Source organism: Agelaius phoeniceus, chromosome 5, assembly GCF_051311805.1.
Source record: "Agelaius phoeniceus isolate bAgePho1 chromosome 5, bAgePho1.hap1, whole genome shotgun sequence".
Classification (NCBI taxonomy): Eukaryota; Metazoa; Chordata; class Aves; order Passeriformes; family Icteridae; genus Agelaius; species Agelaius phoeniceus.
Genome location: NC_135269.1, coordinates 926,936 through 948,992, shown reverse-complemented (window position 1 = coordinate 948,992; position 22,057 = coordinate 926,936). Strand labels below are relative to the sequence as shown.

The following is a 22,057-nucleotide window of genomic DNA, read 5'->3' as shown; positions in this document are numbered from 1 at the left end:
TGGATTCATTTCAGAACAGGTAAACGGGAGAAATGAGGTTTTTTAGCCCTTTGATGAGTCAGAAAGGAGTTTGGCAACTTTTGGCTGAGGTGCTCAAATATTATTTTTGTCCATAATAAAACTGACTGGTTTGTACCAAGGCTGTTCTGCTCCTGGTTTAAATTTGAGTGGCACAGTTTCAGCAGCCCAGCAATGCCTGGCACAGCTCCTTTTACAAGTTCATTTACTATGAATGTACTTAATGATGCCAGGCAAAGACTTACAAATCCTTCTACAAGCACAAGAGAACTCGAGTATAATTCATTTAAGGACTGATGTTTGGTTTTCAGCATTTGTATGTTTGTTTGCATTCAGCTCTGCTCTGAACCAGATTCATTCCATGTTCCTGTGCTGCTTGATCTGCCGAGCTACCAAAGGCTGGAAATCTTCAGCAACACATTTAAAATTACTTGTATTTTGGTAACTTTGGTAACTTTTGTATTTTGGTAACAATTTTGGTAACTTCTCCTTAAATTTGTGGCAAAAATTGCCTGGCAATATCCTGCTTTCTTATGATAATGTTAGCATTAGTAGCTTGGTGAGAATTTATATCCAAGAGTTATTCTGTAGCAGCAGTTCAGCTTGAAGGGGATCTCCTCCAAACCAGAAGTTTTTAAATCATGTCTTAATTTCTTACCTGTTTCTCCCTCTGCCTTTTAGTTTTTTTTCTTGCCCTGAAGCCTCATCCCCTCCTCTCACATTGCTCCTAAGTGTGCCTGTACCCCTCAGGCTCTGACCCTGCCCAAGCAATAAGCACAAAGCCGTGTTATTTTGTGTTATTTCCAGTGAAGTAACACCAGTAGTCAGGAAGGAACAATGCAGTTCAGGCCAGACAAAATAAATCTTGCATTTCCTGTCAAGAATCTGGGCCAAAAGCAATGATGAGAGACAGAGGGGGCAAACCACACTGCTCAAAACCAGACACATATGGGTTAGAACAACCACAACCCTCACTTAGAGACAGAAAACAAAGAGCCAGGGTGCTGGGGGAAAGAGAAATAGCACCAGCTCCTCAGCAATAAAAACCCCATGATGTGGGGTCCAGCCAGCTCTCAAACCCAGGCTGTGTGCTGCACCAGCAGGGCCTGGATTTCCTGCTACTGTGCATTAATTGTCCCTTAATTAATCAATTTATTGCATTGACAGCTTGCGCTCTAAATTAGGAGAGCTGATCTGTCTCTCTAATTCTTCACCAAGAAGATTCTCACCCCTAATTCTCACCCTTTCTTCACCAAACTCTCCTCCAGGCCACAGGACACCCACTGATTAGAGGTTGTCTCTACTTTTGTTGTGTTTTAGTAACTCTTGCTGGTTTGCAGAGCCATGAAAATCCCAGAACCTGTGCTGTGACACCCTTATCCCAACAGCCAGACACTCACCCAGCAGAGCTGGTGAGGGAATTAATACTGATAATATTAATGAGTGCCTGGCTAAAGGGTTCATCATCAGTCCCCAGATCCTCAAACCAGGCAGAGTTTTGAGCACGTGTTTATCTACAGCAAAGGGCCTGTAGTACCCAGGCAAACTGCACAGTTAGGGTTGGAAGGGCATTTTATTTCCTTTCTGGATATTGATGTGTGTGTGTGGGGAGTGGTTCCGCCTGAGGAACATCCCAACGAGGCAGAAATTGAGGGTGGCTCTTTGGGGTGGCTCCTTGGGGGCTGCTGTTGCATCCTGGTCTGTTCTGAAGGCTGAACCAAAAGCAGCACACCAGGTGGTGTGAGAATGTTCAAACAGAGACAGCACTTTCTTCTTCAAAGTACTGTGCAAAGATTAACTAATTAGATTGTTTTTGCTCCTTCATAGGAAGGGTTTGTAAAATGGTGGTCAGGGAACCGCTGGGGATATGATTTATTTAAGTGCTGAAAAGCTTTGTATAAAGTTCTTCACAGGAGGCCATTAAGAAGATGCAGTTACTTTAGAATGTGCAAAAAAAAAGAAAAAGTCCTTTGGGATGAAGAGGCAGGAAGCAAAGAGCAGGCAGTGTTATTATGGACAAAGATAATATTTGAGCATCTCAGCTTTAAGTGCTGAGAGTTTGAAATGGGTCTCTAAAAAGTACCGAAGAGGCAGCACTTTGTGTCGTGAAACAAATTTGGATGAATTTGGTACTGAGGGGGGAGATTTGTGAGGCATTCCATGGGAATTTGTCCATTTTCAGGAGATAGATGTCAAAGAGGTGGAGAGAAGACTGGGAGGAGAGTTGGATATTGTCCTGAGGAGAGCATATTGTCTCCTGATTTAAAAATCTGATTAATAATAATAATAATTATTAAGCTGATTAATAATAATAATTAATAAATTATTAATAATAATAATAATAATAATAATAATCATCATCATCATCATCATCATCATCATCTTCCCAGGAGGCAGTATGAAAAGATGCAAAAGGAAGGAAAAGGAAGGGGCAGTTTGGAGCAGGAGTGCCTTAGGAATAAAGGCAGCAGAGGCTGCGTGGTGGCTGAGTGTCTGTGCTCTGTGTGCAGGGTGGAGCTCCCAGCACACCTGGGTGCAGCTGTGCCCTCACCTGGGCAGCCTGGGGAGGGTTGGTGCTCAGCACAGCCCAGGGATTGATCCTGGCCAAAATGGGTATCCTGAGAGGAAGCTGAGCTGGTCTGCCAGGACTGCAGCCACAGAGCTGTCCAGCAGGATATCAGACAGCAGCACACCCCACCAGGCTTAGAACAGCTTATCTTCAAAAGCAGGGTTAGAACAAGGCATCTTCAAAGCCACTGAGCACACCCTGCAGGTATCCTTGTTCCCAGGTACTTCTGAGAGCTCTCCTCTCTCTCTTAACCCTTTCAGGTGCTGTACCTCCAGCACACATGGACAGGTTGCACACAGGCATGCCCTCTGCCTGGCTGAATGTGATACCTGTATCAAAAATAATGGTCAGCAGGTCCAGGGCAGTGATTGTCCCTTCATACAGAGCACTGGTCAGGCCAGACCTTGAGTCCTTGTCCAGCTCTGGGCCCCTCAGCACAAGGGAGACCTTGGGTGGCTGGAGTGTGTCCAGGGAAGGAAACAGGTGGGGAAGGGGCTGCTGCACAGTCCTGTGAGGAGCAGCTGAGGGAGATGGGGGGGTTTAACTGGGGAAAAGGAGGCTCAGAGGGACCCTGTGGCTCTGCACAGCCCCTGACAGGAGGGACAGACAGGAGGGGCCGGGCTCTGATCCAGGGAACAGGGACAGGACAAGGGGAAACGGCCTCAGGCTGTGCCAGGGGAGGTTCAGGTTGGGCATCAGGATAAACTCTTCACAAAAGGGGTGTTAAGCTCTGAAACAGGCTGCCCAGGGAGCTGGTGGAGTCTCCATCCCTCAGGTGTTCAGGAAGTGACTGGATGTGGCACTCAGTGCTCTGGTTTAGCTGACAAGGTGATCATCAGTCCAAAGCTGGAGCAGATATCTCAGAGGTCTTTCCAGTCTAAATGATTCTGTGATTCTGGTTCCATCCTAGAGGCAGGATTTTCTTCTCAGCTCTAACAGGACTTTGTCTGCTCATTTCCCACTGCTGTGTGTTATAAGCTGGAGAGGAAAAGGAAGGGAGGTAACACTTTATTGGGGAATGAAATGCAAATCCCAGGTGAGGTGTCTGTACTTCTCTAAGTTCTCTGCTGCTTATGAAGTACAGCATAAAAATCTTCAGTAGTGATAACTGAAGGCTGGAAAAAAGGTATGTAAAAATTACCATATAATTGCAATGAAATAAATAAGAAACTTTTGGACAGGATTTTTATTGCTTATAAAGCTATAAATAATCCAGATTTCCAGGCAAAGCTATAGCATAGGTCAGAGAAACTTCCACCTAGAAGATCTTTGGTTCTTAGAGCTTGAGGGCATCTGGGTCTGCATCATCATCTGGGCTCATTTTAAGCAAAACCCTGAATTTAGCTCAGACCCCACTCGTTTGGGATGGAGTTAGCTTGTAGTGATTAGCAGTAAGGTTTGAGGATAAAATTGTCACACCATGGAGCCTCCTCTAAGTCAGGTACCCAAATTAGGAGCTAAAGCCATCTGTGTAATCAGCAGAGACAGGCAGGATCATCCCAGGGGCTTGAGGGCAGCCCCACTGGGAGCTTCCCTTGGCTCCATGAGCAGTCAGGTCCCTGAGGGAGGGATGTGACACCCCCTGCATGCCTGGGCAGGGAGTCCTGTCCTTTGAATTACATTTTTAGAGGACCAAAACTGCACAAGCAGCTCCAGGCTTGCACTGGAACCAGGAATTGAAGAATCTGAAACCCAAGATTTCCCATGATTTCACATAGAACATCTTGGATGATGGTGTTATTGAATTTCAGAGTTCAACGTGTATTCCTGATCAGATTCAGGATTAAATTCTCACTTTGAATGTGCACATCTGTTAATATTTTAACTCATCATATATCAGAATTCTCCAGATTTGCTGGCAAGTCGTGCTCAGGATGAAGCCTTTCCAACTGTTTGTATTCAAGGATGTGTTTATATATATGTGGGTATATACAAACACACATGCTCTAGACAGTGTGTAGGTGAGAATGTTGTTACAGGGAAGGATTATTCCAAATTATTTATTGCAGGAGACAGTAGAAGTCTGATGCCTCTAGATTGCTTCAGGTAACTTTAAATGATCCTGTTGGACCAAGAAAGTTTAATGTTTGCTCTGCTTTGGGCTTGCTTTAAAATTTGCTATTGAAAAAAATCCCAAGTTTTAGCAGTAGAACTCTGTGGTGCCATGGAATTCCAGGCTTCAGCAGCAGAATGTTGTCGTGCCCTGAGGCTCTGTCCAAACCTGGTGATGACACAAGCCTGTGAAAGCCTTTGTTTGACTTTGATGGTCATTTTGTAGGCAGGGACTCGGAGTGGGAGCAGCAGGCAGGGGTGTCAGAGGAGCTGAGCTCAGCTGGGACCCAGAGCAGCTCCACTCCTGCAGCACAGGAGCTCCTGAGCTGGACATCATCCATCATCCATCAGTCATCCATTTTCCATCCTCCATCATCCATTCCATCCTCCATTCCATCCACCCATCATCCATCAATCATCCATTCTCCATCCTCCATCATCCATCCTCCATCATCCATTCCATCCTCCATCACCCATCCTCCATCCTCCACCATCCATGGAGCTGCCAGAGCAGATGGAGCAGGGTGGGGAGCTCTTCCTCTCCAGTCTCCTCCCTGTGCTCCAGTTCCTCTGTCCTCCCTCCCCGCTCTGGCAGCAGCTGGAGTTTCCCCTGCAGTGCAGCTGGGAAATGGAAGGACTGGTGAGCTCTCCTGGCTGGAGAGCAGCCTGTACCTTGCTTTCTGCAGATTCCAGCCCACAGCCTGAAGCTCAGAGAGCAGATATTTGTGCTAAACCTTGCCAGGGAGGTGTGTTTTGGGAAGCTTCAGCTGCTGGATGTAATATATTTAGCTTTTGTATTATTTTGTTTCACCCCCTTTAGAAAAGGAAGAAAGTTCATGGAAGTTGCAAAGCCAAACATTGTTAATTAAGACCAAATTCAGGTTGTCCCTCCATCACACTCCTGCCCTCTTGTGTGAGTGCCCTGTGATACACTTTTGAACTGCAAAAACCTGGGCTGGTTTTCCCTCTTCATTGTAGACTATGGACACACAACAGGACAGAATTAATGGGCAAGTTGAAAACTGGTGTTTCCTAACCTTAAAATGCTTGATTTTAACCTTTTTCTCCCAATGTTTTCTGACTGTTTTTCCCCCCCCCCCAGTGTTTCTGTTGTCACTGATTTCAGAATAAACAGTTAACTGGATCTGAAAAGAGGCATTGCTGTCTCATGCAGCTTCTCTGAAGTTACTGGTTTCATCAGAGATGAATTTGGCCCATTGCATCTAATAAATTGTATATTCCAAAATCAATATTAATAATGCCAGGTGCTCTTTTTAAATAGACTGTAGACATTCATATAGTCTGTGTAAAGGTCATATGAAATGATACTTGCCTATTCTTAATTCATCCTTTTGTTTAAAAAAATAATCCTTCAACCTTTCAGTGGTTGGTTTCTGGGATTCTCTTGGACATCTGTATTTATCATTTAGGAAGTCATCATCAGTGAATCCTTCCCTCCTCAAGTTTTTGTCATAAGGCCCAGGGTTTTCAGGATTGTTGACCACTTCTCATTGAGTTTGGAGTCTGCTTTTGTGGCTTTTCAATATATTTGTCACTTATTCTGTTGGTGAGTTGGCAGTTTATCAGTTGAGGAAAATGTACAGCAGGGTTAAGGCACAAGGAAGGAAAATCAACCTTGCAGTTGCTGAAACTCTGCATTTTCTGCAAGGCACCATTTCAAGTGGGGGATATGAGTGACTCACAGAGGATGGAGGGACTCACAATTTCCATAGCACAGCACTGTTTGCTAGGATCTTCTGACTTTTGTATTTATCATTAGAGGCATCGTTACACAATGTGGAAGGGAAAAAAAAACCTCCAGCCTTCATAGTGTGCCTTCCTGATTGTAAATGGGTCTGGATATCCTGTGCTAAAATGTCAGGTTAGATCCTTTGTAAACTCTGAAGCCTGCTCTCAGAATAGAACACTTCTGGAGTGTATTAAATTGGTGTTAATTGAGAAACACATATGCCAATGACATTTTAAGCTCCGCTAAATAAAACCAAACCTTTAGCAGGTCCCTATCACAGAGAGATCCTGAGATTTCACTGAACCTGCTGCTGCCGTCATCTTTTTTCCATCTATGCATATGTTGCTTGCAATGATATATGGTAACTCCTGATGCAAATACCACTCATGCTGTTACAGCTTAAAAGGCCCAGAAATAGAATGCAAACACAATGTCTGTTTTTTTCTTCTCCATGTTATAAAAACCTATGACCAGCAGCCTAAAGTTTGATTCCTTTTCCCTGCAGTTTTCACACCAGCTGACTTCAAAACATACGTTTTGTGATGAGAGTCATGAAAAATTCATCATTTTTTCTCTTTTTCTAAAAAGGACTGGTTCTGCAGGTGTCCCAGGGCTCTCCAGCTCCTGCCACAGGTCAGCACTTCAGGAGAGGTCCTGTCCTGAGGTGACCCAGTGCCCAGAGCATGCACTGACTCCATTCCCCAGCATGGCTGGCCCCTGTATCAGCCCACAACGTGTGTGCTTTATCTCAAGGCAAACAAAACCACTTGAAAAACACAAAGCAGAATGGGGGTTGAAGTCCCAGTTGTGTCAATACACACATGGGATGTGGCAATATCTTGTTGCACATTTGGTTGGTTGCAGAGCAGAAAGGGCAGCCTGGGGGTTTCCTGGGGGTGGGTGTGGGCAGCACTGGGTGTTCAGCAGTGAATTCCTGAATTCACAGTGAATTCCTGCTCCAGTGCAGCAGCACAGACCCTGCCTGGCTCTGCAGGACTGCTGTTTTTGGAATAGCTGCCTTCTGCTGCAAGTCAGGGCAAGGGCTGAAGAGCCATTTATAAGTGTGGTACCACTGAGCTGGCAGGGTACAGCTGCAGGTGAAACTCTCACTGCCCTCCCTGCAGCTCCTGTGCCCTGTTGGGGGGCAGATATGGGGAAAAATTCTGTTCCTCCCTACTCAGAAATCAGGCAGCTGAAAGTAACAGCACCTCAGTTCATAATGCATGATGCCAGTGTTCTCTGCAGTTCACTCCTGGTGTTCCAGAAAAGACCTTGGCTTGTGGAAGGTCTGTGGTAATCTGGCATCATGTGGGACACAGGCAACTGGTGGACTTTCTCTGGGTCTCAGTGAGCTGGTGGTGGCCTGTCAGGAGCAAGGACTGGGGTTTATCATCTACCATTATCTAATGAAAGGGAATTAATGAAGCTGCTTAGTTTTTTCCCTTGCAAGCCTTCTCTTGTGTGAGAAGTACTAGAGTGTGTTTGTAGCTCCTAATTCAGGACATGCATTTTTGGGGTCAGCCCTGTTTCCCTGTTCTTTTTTTTGGTTGTGTCCAGTACAGTGCGTGTTTTCAAGATGGATATACAGCACCCAACAAAGGTGGCAGCATCTGTGTTTGCATTGTGCAGATGAGAAAATGCAAAGCCATTTAATCAACCTGGCCGGGGCACCCCTCAGTGAGTGACAATCTGTGGGTGCAGCACTCAGGCTGTGCAGTTGTGAGATAAAATATTTCCTCCTGTCTGTCTGCTTGTCCGTCTACCTCCTGGACCTCCGTGCATGCAGGAATAGCTCGGGGGAGGTCAGGGGGAGTTCAGGAGCTCAGAGGAAAGGGTCAGTTTTTGTGTGAGTGCAGTGTTGCTCACTGATGAGGCGTCCTGGCAGGCTGTCCCACTCACAGACACCAGTGCCCTTCTTGTGAAACACGGCCAGCACTTACTGGCCAGAGGTGACTTTTTATGGCTCTCTTGCTGGCAGTGTTGCCTCACACATAACTCTGCTGGAAACCTGCAGATATCTCCAGGATTCTGCTGCAGTTGCTGCAGATAAGAGTGGTATGCACAGCAGGGCTGGAGATCTGGGACATCTGCACATTGGCACACGTGGGAAAGAGGGAGCAGAGAGTGTGCAATGCAGCTGGGGTGGCCTGAGTGTCCTGGGATGGTGGGACATCCCCATCCCCATGCATCCATGGTATGGTGGGGCAGCCCAAGCAGCTTGGAGCTGTTCCACTCCTTGAGCCCAATGCTCTTTTCCACTTTCAGCAAAGCTTTTGTAGGTGGGTTGGAGATTAATCCCCCCACACACACACTCTGAGGATCCTGTGGCTGGTGTGCTGCTGGCACCTCGTTGCTTTGGAGCCATCAGTGGGAAGGGAGCAGCCAGGTTTGCAGCAGCAGCCTGGCTCACAGGGGGACTGTCAGGAAGGAGGAAGGCCCAGCAGGGCTGTGGACCAGACAGTCTCTCCCAAGGCAGGTCAAAGGCTGAGCTTGCTGTTTACAAAATGGGTAAATAGGCAATTATTCAGCCTGGCAGCAGGCAGAACACCCCACAGGATGTAAATCCTTGCCAATTCAGCATTATCTGGCGGGGAATGGGTTGGAGATCCAAGGATCCCTTGCAGTAGCAAAAGGGAGCTCTCTGCACTTTGAAACCTTTTAGGGTCATTGTAGGATGCTATGGAGCCATTAGGGAGCCCTCACGTGCCAGAAGCAGTTTAACAGGCCCAGTGTTGGGCACTTAATTGTGTCAATAATTATTCACGCATTAGCACCGGCTCCTCCTTAAAGTGTGTGCTGCAGTGACTCATTAAGTTATTGCTGGTATTCATTACCAATAAAATTAGCCTTTTTTCGAAGTGTAAAACTTATGTTTTATGGAAAAATATTGCTGGGAGTACCACAGCTTTGCTCTACTCCCTGCTTGGTGCAGAGAAAAGCAAGAGATGAAGCAGTATTTTTTGTCCTGAAAGAGGCCCTCAAATTATAAAGAGTCTTGTGGGTTTTTTTTGTTTTTTTCTTTCCCCCACAGTGGGTTTTATGTACTTTAATTGGGGCAGGGGAGAAGCCTGGCTTTGGCTGTCAGTCCTGTGTGCACAAGTGCTATTTCCTGGTTATCAGAGGGAGGAAGATAACCAGTGTCTTTGGATGAATCAAGTGTTAATGTATATGCAGCTGTCTGTATGTGAAATGTGTCACGGTGCACTTTGTTTCTTGTAATGCTGATCATTTCCAGTGAGCCTGTACAGTAGATGTGCCTGGAAGGAGAGCAATTGTTACACAACTCCTTAATCCCAACCATGATTAAAACCCCTTTTGTTCCCCCCTCCCTGCATTACCCCAGCCTATCATCTTCTCTGAGAAATCATTTGGCAAGTAGAAACATGTGTATTTTAGGAGAATAACTCCTTTTTAAGCATCAGTTTTGCTTTTGTTCTGCTTTTAGAACTTAGGTTTTTTTGCATTCCAACATACAGTGCCGTTCCCAAGGCGTGGGAGGGTCATAGCCATTTTTTGAGTGAATAAGGTGTAATTGAAATATGATGTATGCAGATACCATCACTTGCACTGCAATTATCCAGATTGTTTGTTTGGTGGGAACATACTTTCAGCCAGGGGCTGGTCAGTGGCAGCCCTGTGGCGTGACACAACTGAGAGAAATGGCAAAGAGCATGTAAAGTGTCCCAGTGTGAAATTTCACATGGCACTGAGTGCCCACGGGGGGAATCACTGAGAATTTTGGAGGTGAGGGCTGTGGCAGTTTCAGAGAGAAATGGAAAGGACAGGGGGGGCTGGTGCTTAGAGGTTTGACAGCCTGTTTCATGTGGAGACCAGCAGTGAATGTGGTCTTGTTGAAACTTGAAACAGCTCTATTAGCAGCTTGATTGGGGAAAGGAGAGGAGACCAAAAGTAAACAGAAATGTGCGCTCTGGAGATGGGCTTAATTGTGCACAATGCATCTTGCCTCTGTGCAGCTTACTCTAATCACTCCAAATGGCAACACACACACTCACACACACAAATTTGATCTGCTCAAGCAGATAAAACTGCTATGTGTATAATACTGCCAGGCTAGGAGGGAAAAAAATGGACATCTGTTTAACAATTCTCCATTGTAGACAGGATCATAGAAGCACTGTTGCTTGCCTGTCGTGTTCAATCAAAATGAATAAAATGCTGATTTAAAAAGAGAAAAGAAATCAGGCAGAAGACCACCTCAAAGTATTTGCTTACACTATTTTTTTTTTTTTTTTGTTCTCATTTCGGCAGCAAATGAGGAAGGGGAATCCCAGGGGCAGAGGAGGTTTCAGGAACAGTGAGGGGAAGATATTTGTTTTGTTTTGGTATTTATCCTCAGCACAGCCGAGAGAGGCGTGCAGCAGTCGGAACTAATTGTGGCTCACTCAGGAAAGTCTTCATTAGCACTTGCCACACATGGTTACCAGATGTGCTGAGGAAGGGCTGGGAGGAGGGAGAAAAGGCTACGTGGAGAATGGGCTACACACTTAAACCTAATAATCTGCCTTTTGTTTTCGGGTCCATTGTGCTGGGGAGGGGAAGAATGGGGAGAGGGAGAAATCCTGGCTGGCTTTTGATGCAGCCAGTTCCTCCCAGCTGAATGGCATTCCTTGTGCTGCAGCCTCCTCCAAGGGAGGAAGAAGCCCTCAATCACGGCCAAGTAAAGAGGGATTTATTTATTTATTTATTTATTTATTTATTTATTTATTTATTTATTTATTTATTTATTTATTTATTTATTCATGGGCTGTCAGTGACCCATTATTCCACCGAACTCAGCTGAAAGCACTCGGATACCCAAACTGGGGAAGCAGTATCTTTCTGACCAGCCTGGGAATTTGAGCTGGGATGGGGATTTCTGTGAGCATCAGTGGGGCTGGCAAACCTCACAGCCCAGCAGCACCTCTGCTCACCTGTGCCTTGCCAGGGAGTGTGGGATGCAGGCAGGAAAGCCCTGCAGGAAGGCAGGAGCAGCTCTGTGGTCCTGGTAGTCACCCTGGGGTTGGTCAGATGTTTAACCTTCTGTTTAATTAAAACAAATTCAGCAGACCTTCCATGCATGGTGGCTGTTGCTGCTGCAGACCAAATCCTGGCCTCACTGCTCACGGAGATGGCTTTCACAGGAACCACTGCTAATTTTACTGCAGATTTTAACAGAAATTTTGGTGGTTGCTGCTTAGGAAAAAAAGCTTCATTCTTCTTATTTTGAGCTGGTCATCTGCAGGGGACCCTGTGTTCCCCTGCCATCTCCCCCTGCTTCAGCAGCACTGCATATTCTTCCCCTCTCACAGTCCCTCAATGCTCACAGAGGTGGCTTTCACAGGAACCCCTGTTAATTTTACTGCAGATTTTGAGAAAAGTATTGCTGGTTGCTTTTTAGGAAAAGAAGCACTCTTCTTCTTATTTGAGCTGCTCATCTGCAGGGGGACCCTGTGTACCTGTGTTATCCTGCCATCTCCCCCTGCTTCAGCAGCACTCTTCCCCTCTCACAGTCCCTCAGTGCTCCCACAAGATGAACATTTTTCATGCTGGCATCAAGGGAGAAAGATCTGTGCCTGGAGGCCTCCTCTCCTCCTGTACTCCCCTCTCCATCCCAGAGGTAGGAGGACATCACTGTGTCTGGATGACAGGGCTTAGATGACTCTCCAAGGTCTGAATAATCAGGGCTGAAGGTTTAATTATGGCACTACACATGATGGCCACAAGATTTGTCACTCTGGTCATGTGAAAGAACAGCACTAGATGAACTTCTACTAATTAAGCACTCTGTTGCTCTTCCTTCTCAAAACTGGAAGGAGGTATAAATATGGGAAACCACTTATGTTAATGTGAAATAGAGACATTTTTGGAATCTTAAATAATCTGAGTTGAACCTAAATCTTTGTGGCTCTGGCCTTGTTTTATCCAGCTCAGTTTGCCAGTCTGTAATCTCATCCTGCTTTGGAGCCTGGAAATGTTCTTGCTCACAATCTCAAAGCAGAGCAGATGTTGCATAAATAGAAAATAGGTTGTGTGCACAACCTAATCTAAGCACAGGGCACAGAAGGAGGTTTGGATGAATGTAAGCTAATCAGGGCACAGATCTGCTATACTTTGGGACTTAGGACCAAAATTTTTTCCAGCTATATTCTACTTGGCAGATCCCAAATATGCCATTCATGTTTTCCCACTGCATGGCTTGTGGGTGTTTTTAATTTGTTGAGAAAAAAAGCAATGCTCATCAGCTCAAGCTCACTGAAAAAATGGGTGGTAAAATTTGTTCTATTCCATTCTTTCTTCCATGTTTGACAGATTTCTGCATCCACTGATCTTATTCCAGGTGCACAATAATCAAAATTCAGAAATTCATCTTTTGGATTCCCTCAAATGAATTAATAAAGCCAAATTAGCTGACTTAGTCCTTTCCTGCTGTGGGATGTAGAGCCTCCTTCCGCCTGACTGTATGGCTTCAATAAAATATCTTTATTAACGATCAGAAAGGCCCAAGGAGAAATTTGGTAAAACCCCCAGCCTATTTACCATCCCATTTTTGCAATAGTTGCTATTGCATCAGTTGTTTTCTTAATAAAATTGAGTGCCATATTTGCAATTTTTCTAATGCTATCCCCAATTATTTACACAAGAATGAACTGTGATTGTGCCAAAGTGTATTGTGTAGGGACAATGTGTCTGCCTACAATATTGTGTGTTTAGAAAACACAACACTGCAAACTTGATGTTTCTGTCAAGTTTGCTTTCTTCTGGAGATGCATATACATATATTTATTTTTTCAAGTGTTGCCCACAGAATGAGTTTCACATGTAAATGTTCCTGCCTTCGTGGTGAAACCACAGCCATGCACAACAGGCATCATCACAGGTGATTTTCATAGTCAGGTATTCCACAGATACAGTAATTAAGATTTGGAAGGGGTATTTGGAGTAGTAAGTGAGTTTTTGGCTCAGATGCCTGTGCTCACTGCTCAACAGGTTTTCAGTTACTTGGGGCTCCAGCAGAACTCAGAAGAGCTTCCAGAAATCTGACACACTGAATGCAATTTTAAGACATTCTTTGTATTACTAACTTCATCTTTAATTATTATAAGTAAATTATTTTAAGCATTGATCAGCTTGGAGCTGGAAAGCAGAAAGATCAGATTTATTTCCTGCTTCTCGTGGATTTCCATGCTGAAGTCGAGGTTTCAGGCAACGAGGCAAATATTTTTATGCAGATGCAAAACTAATCAACCAAACATGAAAATACTCCTGTGGGGCTTCCTGGAGGCCTTGCTGGGGATACTGCAATGCAAATAATATATAATGCAAATAGTAAATAATAGAGTATCAGTATTGTAGGACAGTAGGATTCAGCTGGGGATGGAACACACTGGGTGGTCCATGTGAGCTGGTACCACCATCCTTTTTATGATGCTCAAAATCTCATGGTTTTTCTGCCTGGATCTACTGTCAGGCTTTTTTCACTCTCCCAAAGTTCTTCTATAGAGTGCTCCATTAAAATGCATGTTTCCTCACAGATGATGTCATTTAAGTGGAAGAGAATTGGAAATCCTTCTTGGGCCTCCTGTAGTTTTTTCCTCTGTAGCTGGCTGAGCTTGAACTACTTCTCTTTACAATAGGATGATGATGATAATAATAATAATAATAATAAGTAGTAGTAGTAGTAGTAGTAGTCCTATTTAGAATTAATTTTATCTATTTTAATATATATAATTAATTAATCTTATTTAAGATTATATTAATATATCTTACTTATATAAGTATATTAATATATTAATATTATAATACTAATTATAGTATTATCTTAATTATATAGTAATATATTATGATAATAATCAATATAATTATTTTTATCAGTAATTTGATTATTTTTATCAGCAGTACTCTGTGTAATTAGAGAGTATCCAGCACTAACCAATGCTGCACAGTGAGTGCATATAGCACCCTTTTCCCCCCTGTGATTTGCCATTTTTCCAGTACCAAGCAAGTGACCACCTCAGCAAGGCAGGGTGGAAACTCAGGTTCAAAAAGAGGGGTTAGTAAAGTATAAAAGACCTTGGCATGTATACCACACACACCCCTTTTGTTTTTCCTCTTCCATCCCTAGATCTGCTGAGAAAGATAAGGAATCAGATTGATACATTTGAGTGATTTATATCTTTTAATTTTTAATGATTGGGCATTTAGTTTCATCATACACAGAAGAAGAAACATGACTGTGAAGGAAGAAGCATTCCCAACTGAATAAATTTGGTTTTATTTTGTTTGACTTCGCTCTGTTTCAGGGGCAAAACAGATTAGCTTCCCAACACAATGTCTGCCATTTTATCATGAAGCTTACAATATGTAACAAGTCTTGCAGAGCCCTGTTATGAGAGAATATGAATGTGAAGGAATCTCTACCTCCACTTACTAAAAAAATACATTTTTGCTACAAGGAATTGCGGTGAAAAACTTGAAAATATGACAGGGAGGGCAATGTAGAGAAGTAAGAGAAAGATAAAAGGATCTCAAATGCCTTGGGAGGCATTAGTTTAGGGGGGTTGGTTGTTTGTATGTTCCTAAGCATTATTGTTTATGGTAAATCTTAGGACTTTAAGTCTGGTCTGTGACTTTTGGGTAGTTGGGAGGCGTAGTAGCTACAATATCTTCCAGACCTTCTCCTCAAGTTGTTTATTTTCTCCTCTGCCAGAGCAGTGTGCTTGGTCTTTCCCCATCCCTGGGCTCTTGGGTCCTGGCAGTGCTGCCTTACTGTGACTGTGGAGTCTTGGCTTCTCTCTGACCCCAGTAAAACCAGTAAAGAAAGGTGTCTGGGAGAGCAAAGCACTTCCAGTCCTGCTTTCCCTGTCCCCCAGCTCAGCCTCCATCGTTTCCCTGGGTGTTGGTTATCTTCCTTTGGACTTGGCTCTGCAGTGAGTTGTCTGAAGGGTCAGCTGTCTTCAGCATTACACTTCTGGGAGAACAGAAGGCAAGTGGCACAGATATAAAATGAGTATTTCAGCAAACATTTTGATCTCACTTGGGGCAGTTTGACAAAATATGAAATCATACCACGTCCAAATGCGTCTGTGCACCATCAGTGTCACTCTCATTTGCTGGAGCATCCCTGGAGATGTTGAAAAGAAGGGTGGATGTGGCAGTGTTGGGATAATGGTTGGACCCAGTGACCTTTGGGGTCTTTTCCAACCTTTGGGAATCTGGGATTTTAGGGAAGGTTGTACTTGGGGTCAGCACCAAGCCTCAGCTCAGGGCAGCTGCATGTGTGAGCAAAGCTCATTGTCCTGCAGATCCCACTGGTTTTAGGAGCAGCCTCTGCAGCTGGGCAGGTACCTGCTGGGCACAGCATGGGCACCAAGGGCTCAAATGGTAATTCCCCAGTCTCACCTGAAGGCATGGCTTAGAAACATCATTTCAGCCAGTTTCTGATCCATGATGGAGCAGTGAAAGCAGCAGTGCTTTCTAGAGGTGAGGCCACTCTGTAATCCAAACCAGGAGAAGAAATCGTGTCCTTGCCTAGCCTGTTATTAATTCCAAATTCTATGCAAAAGTTTGAATAGATTTTTCTTTTCACCAGACAATGCAACTATGACCTTTTTTCATCAAAAGGAAAGAAGCAGCAGCAACAATAATTTACATCAGTGCAATGACATTCTTTGTACCATTGGTGAATTTGAAGCAACTTTAAAAGTTAAAAATAAACAAACAAACCCAACCAAAAACTATTTGAGTATAGGAACAGGAATTTCCAGATCATTTCTTAACTTCTGTGAGCAAATTTCCTCCAGTTGAGGAAATTCAGAATAGTTTCCATTTTGATAAGAATGGAACATCCATTCAGCAGACAATAGGAGCTGTTTAAACCTGTTAAATACTATGAAATAGATGTGTACAGCTAATTAAGGTATGTGTTGAATAGTAATTATGTCATCCTGAGGGATTTACAAATAGACTCTAGTTAAAATTTGATTCAATCTTTTATCATTCACAGAAGGTGCAAATTATTATTCATTTTACGTGCTCTGATTTCAGTTCTAAAGGTAATCCAGAAAAAAGGGAGAGGGATTTCTGTTTTATCAGCATTGTTTAAGAACTAAGATCCCTTAATTATCACACTGTACCAATAGTCTGCTACCCAACTCACTGAAGCAGTCATTCAGCTTTGAAACTAACAATTTACCCTCCAAGCAAAGGGAGATCCAAGGAAAAGTGTTTAGTCAGCAGGCAAAGACACCAAATTGTATGTTTTGGCTTTTGTTGGTGTTCCTGTTTCAGAGCTGTGCAAACGTGAGTCATTTACACAATGCCTTTCAATCAAAGGCATCAAAGCAAAGGAGACAGATTTCACAAGGAAATTTAAAAAAAAAAAAGGCAAAGGTGAAATTATTTATGGGATCCAGTTCTTTTAAGCTTCTGGAACCTTTTTCCAGGCTTATGCAACATGAATAGACTCTTAGTCTTGCTCCTTTATGCAATATCTCATCATAGCAAGGAAGAATTAGATAAGATTCCTGATAACTTTGTTAAAGTGTATTATAAATTCTTTTACAAGAAAGTTACTGCAGTGTTTCTAGATTTATAACAATAATTGGCAATCCCCATAATTACCATTAAAGCTGGCCAAAAATGAAAAGAAAAAAAAAAGTGTTTCATGAAATATTTTTACATCTTGGAATGAAAGCTGTATCTTTCAAGGAAATTATGTCTTGCCCTGCTTAATGCCAAGTACTGAGGAGCAGCCACCTTTTAAGAGGGAGAGCAGCAGCTACCCAGCAACACTTAGAAATGGTGTGCAGTCCTTTAAGTTGAGCTTAAACAAAGGTGCTGGACTTCTTGGGAAAAATTATCCAGGTGTAAAACCTAATTTGCTGTGCTGTGATTTTATCTTTCCAGTGGAAGTGGCATTTTGGTAAGGTGAATAGAAGAACCCACATTATCTTTGGTTGGTTGGCTTGGTTTTCTTTGGGAGAGACAAATGGGCTTGACATAACTGGTTTTCTCTGCACATCCCATAACATTTAATCTTTTGACACAGCTGCTTGCTTGCAGTACAGTTTGGAGTGCTATCCACTGAAAAACTGGTTGCTTGGAATCTGTCAGAGAACTACCATATTTATGCATAATTTTTTTTTTCATGCAGGCTCTTAGAATGTTTAATAGGGGTGGCAAACACTGTAATGGAAGTGGAAAGTGTTCCCAGTTCTTAGCAAGATAAGAAAATGTTGTTTCTTATCTGTGATTTGAAAAGAGATGAAGGGTCAGTGAGGTAAAGATATGTGAAAGCTCTTTCACACTTGGTAAGAGCTACAGAGGAGGAATGTTTCTCACTGGTGCCTTGTTTGAGTGGAAAGGAAGAGAAAGAGGCAGCTCCTACGTAAAGGGAAAGGATAAGAAAAAATGTCAAGTAAAATCAGGGAAATGTGTTGGTTTATTTGCTTAAAGATACAGGTGCACAGCTCTGAGATTATTGCCACAAAGAAAAGAGCAAGTCAAGCTGAGGGCACCTTTCAATGCCCAATGTTGTGGATGCTTTGGGATTTATAAAAATCCATAAGGCTTCAGAGATAGCTGAGAGGAGCAAGGAGAGTGGGATGGGCTCCAAGAATGGTCAGTTTTGGGGGATTGCACAGGAATTTAGGGCAGCCTGCTGTTTTAGGCCCTGCCTGTCCCATCCAGTTCAGCTCCTTGGAAGCTGTTTTTGGCCACAGTGTTTGCAGGAGCTATGAAGATGGGCAAAGTTTGATTTCAAGACTCAGCATACATGTACCAAACTTAATAGTGGGGCTGGTTGGGTCTGCAGCCACTTAAATAAATTATTTTCCTCCTCATCCTCAGCAGGTTTGTAGGTTATCATTTGATGTGGGCTGTAGGAACCTTTGCATACCTGGCCTGTGCTGGCGTTTGGGCTGGGAGAGAACAGATGCCTCTGACTCTGTCTGTAGAAAGCAGAAGAAAATTATCCTGGGGTGGATTTTTTGGTTTTGGTGGTTTGTTTTTTTGGTTTTGTTTTTTTTTTGGGTTTTTTTGTTTTTTTGTTTTTTTTTTTTGTTTTGTTTTGTTTTGTTTTTTTTGTTGTTGTTGTTGTTGTTGTTGGGGTTTTTTATGGTTTTGGTTGGATTTTTTTTGTTTTATTTTGGGGGGGGTAAGTGGTTTTTTTGAGGTTGTGGTTGGTTGGTTGGTTTGATTTTGTAGCATTACAGCAGCAGTGGATGTATTTCATCACTGTGCTGAGCTATTTTTTAGCACATCAGCTTTCATTTGCACACATTTTATTTTTTTTAATTAATTTTGTTTATTTGCACACAATTGGCCTGTAAGTGAGAGGCACATGTCCTGTGTTGAGAGGAGTAAATGTCATCTCACAGACCTGGGGACCAGCACTGTCAAGTGAGAGCCTGAAGAACTCCTGAGTGTGGGCTATCCAGAGTGCAAGGCCTGTGAGGAGCTGCTGGGGGAGCTGGGGTTGTTTATCCTGGAGAAAAGGAGGCTCAGAGGGACTTTGTCTCTCTTTAAACTCCCTGCTGGGAAGGTACAGCAGGTGGGGTCAGCTCCTTCTGCCAGGACAAGAGGACATGGCTTTAGGCTGCACCAAGGGAGGTCCAGGTTGGACATCAGGAGGAATGTCTTGACAGAAAGGGTTCTTAAACATTGGAATGGGCTGCCCAAGTGCCCAAGGAGCTGGCAGAGTCAAGGTCCCTGGAGGTATTCAAGAAATGACTGCATGTGGCACTTAATGCCATGGTCGAATTGACAAAGTGGTGATCAAAGGTTGGACTTGATGATCTCAGAGGTCTTTTCCAACCTAAATGGTTCTGTGATTCTTTCACTCTTGAGAAGAAACTGATTTGCTCTTTAGTAATCAGAATACATGAGAAATTTGTGACCAGTCTTTCTCCCTTTAGACCAAAGGCTGCAAGCTAAACTGGCTTTCAACATGAATGGGAAGGGAAATCTTGTCATCCTACTGCTCTTACTGGGATATGGGCACTCATTTCCTTCTTTGACAGATGAATACATGGGCTAAACTTTTGGAGCAGCATACTTAAAACTTGCATTTTACTTTTGTGCTGAAGAGTGCAAGTAGCTAAAATAGCTGGTAGTGCATGGAAGTCAATTTGTTGCTGAGCTTCTAATAGTAACAGATTTCAAAACTTATATTTTTTGAATACATTTTGGAGCTGGTGGAATGCTTGAAAGATTCATTTCTAACAGAATTTGCATTCCGTGTAATTTGGATTTAATAGCTCAGTATAACACAGGCAAAAGGGTTTCTGAGTATATGACTCTCTTTTTCCATGGCACAGTAGGTATTTCATCTTAATTTTTGGTTGCATGCTAAGAAATCAATATGTAAAGCAAGAGAGTATGGATACTTGAAAGGAAAGCATCAGAGAAGTTGAATAGTCATGTATTGGGTTAATATTTAAAGCTGGAATATTTCTGAGTAGGAAAGGGCAATTCACAAACCACTTCTTCCCCTCCAACAGCTAATTCAGAGGCACAATTGTGTGAGCAGCCCCTTGACAAGAGGACCAAGTGCAGCTTGTGACAGAACTGAGTGGAGATGATCCCAAGCTGAGAGTCAGAACAGGATCTGCTTTTGAGTTCACCCAGCGACCTGCAGGTTTATTCCAGCACCCAGCACAGGTAAGAGATCTCCACAGATTCTGCATTTCCCAAGGTGTTGTAATATCCCAGCCATAAGTCCTGCTCTGCAGAGCCTACAGGTTTGGAAACTGCAGTGCTAAGTGCTAGTGCCAGGTTTTGTGGTGTTTCACTGGGCTTTGGGTGTCTCTTGGTAAGGTCAGCTCAGAGTCCTGGTGCATGTGTCAGCAATCCTACCCCAAGGAGCTCATACACAGAATGTTATCTGAACCAGAATTTAAGATTAGAAGAGAACTGTTGCTTGAGCCTTTGTATCTCATGTCCATGTAAATCAGGAGAGGTTTGTTAGAGTTAAGCAAGAGGTCTAGGTCAAGGTGGGGAGTGTTGTTGGCTCTTGGCCTCTTGCTGGAGCCAATTCCTGGGGACAGTAAATTTGGTCCCAAACTGTGTTCTTGTTACAGAATATACAACAAAACCTTAATGAACTAAACCCTGAGACATTCCAGGCTGCCTTTTGAGATGTGTACAAACAATAGGGATCTAGCTGAGCGGGGTACCTGCCCATGCAGGCTGGGCCAGCTGCTGGCAGATCTTTGGCAAGCTGCTGTTCCTGGGCTGATGGGCTGAGCCCTTCCAGAAGGCACTGAGGGTGGGGATGGACCCCCCGAAGCTTCCTCCTTGCTGTTTTTTCATTTCTATATGCTTGCTCTTGGCATGAGGTGCCAGATTCCTAAGTAGACCCAAACTTTGCTTTTTTCTCTGTACAGAATAACTTGTAGTCCATATAAAATGCTCTGCCATGTGAGTTATGAGAAGTCATGTTCCATGGGAACAGGGGGACATGCCCTGCTCCTGCTAACTATATCCAAGATCATAAAAACTGAGGGCTGTTCTCCTCCATCATCATTTCACTGGGGGTGTTAAGAGCAAGAAATTATGGGATTTTATTCTTTGTGGATTAGTTTTGGTCAGAGATGGGATTTCAGACTGGTAATACACTTCTTCCTCAGCTAACATCCCCAAAAGACCTCTGCATGAAGATGTAGGCAGTGCACTGAGGGTGTCCCAAACACCCTGTTTTACACCCCAAGTTTGGGGGTAAGTGACTCTGTGGTGTGGAATGAACCAGAGCACTTTGTGGCTGCTGCTACTGCCACAGAAGACACCCTCCCACCCAAAATGAGGATCTACCCCTGCAGCTGCATGGGGACTGAGAGCCAGGATGCTGCCATGGGGCAGCAGCCACAAAAGCCACTTTCCCACAGATACTGTCCTGTCCTGGCTTCAGATTATTCCTTAATCATTAGCCCTAATGAAGGGCTTTTGTCATAATGGGGGGAAAAAGAAAAAAAAAGGAAAATAAAAAAAAAAAAAAGAAAGAAAAGGAACAGACAAGGAGGAGAAAAGATGGGGAATAGCTGGGATTATCTGTGTGCTGTCTCTCAGGTCCAGTGACAACAGGACTACAATGGGGAGCTTTCAGGGCTGCATATGGTCTTCCTTCCGAGGGAGTTGATTAAGCGACTCCGGATGAAATTGAAATCCTGTGATTTGACCTTTGTCTGGCATGGGAGGACTGCAATTCGCATAACAATTTCCTTTTGTTCTTTGTTTGGAGTTATTAATCCAACATGAGCCTCGAATTAATCAGGGGTAGTGCGTTGTTACATTTCTAATTCACAGCTCCACTGCTTGTGTCTTTTTTAATTAAGGCCGAATGATAGCAGGCCTTAGCCCCTGATTGCAACACTTACTAACCACACATTGAGGGATGAAGAGGCTAAATAGGCAGAATGAGATTACTTCAAGGTTTCACTTAATTGTTTTTTCCTTTAAGTAAAGAGCACTGAACGAACATTGTTAATGCCAGGCTGCCAGCATTTCTTTTCTATATGTGTTACTTGTGTGCAGGGTGGGGGAGGCTGGGGCTGGTGCACCAAGGACTCTAATGGCTCAAGGGTTTGTAAAACTGAAGCCTTTGGTTATTGATTTAAACCATTCCTCCCACCTCCCCTGGGGGGCAGGGGCAAGGGAAGGAGGAATGGAGTTGG

At 43.7% G+C, this 22,057-nt stretch overlaps 1 protein-coding gene across 16 annotated transcripts in view; it reads left to right on the top strand.

Moving 5' to 3' along the window:
* The window catches only part of SOX5 (SRY-box transcription factor 5), a 609,841-nt gene that overhangs the window by 267,886 nt on the left and 319,898 nt on the right, over window positions 1-22,057 (top strand). For 15 of the 16 annotated variants that reach the window (XM_077178076.1, XM_077178082.1, XM_077178072.1 and 12 more), the window contains one exon: window positions 19,889-20,048. The exons of the other annotated variant lie outside the window; for it this stretch is intronic. The gene's annotated coding sequence lies outside the window, so the exon portion shown is untranslated. The remainder of the gene's footprint in view (window positions 1-19,888; window positions 20,049-22,057) is intronic. 16 annotated transcript variants of the gene reach the window in all.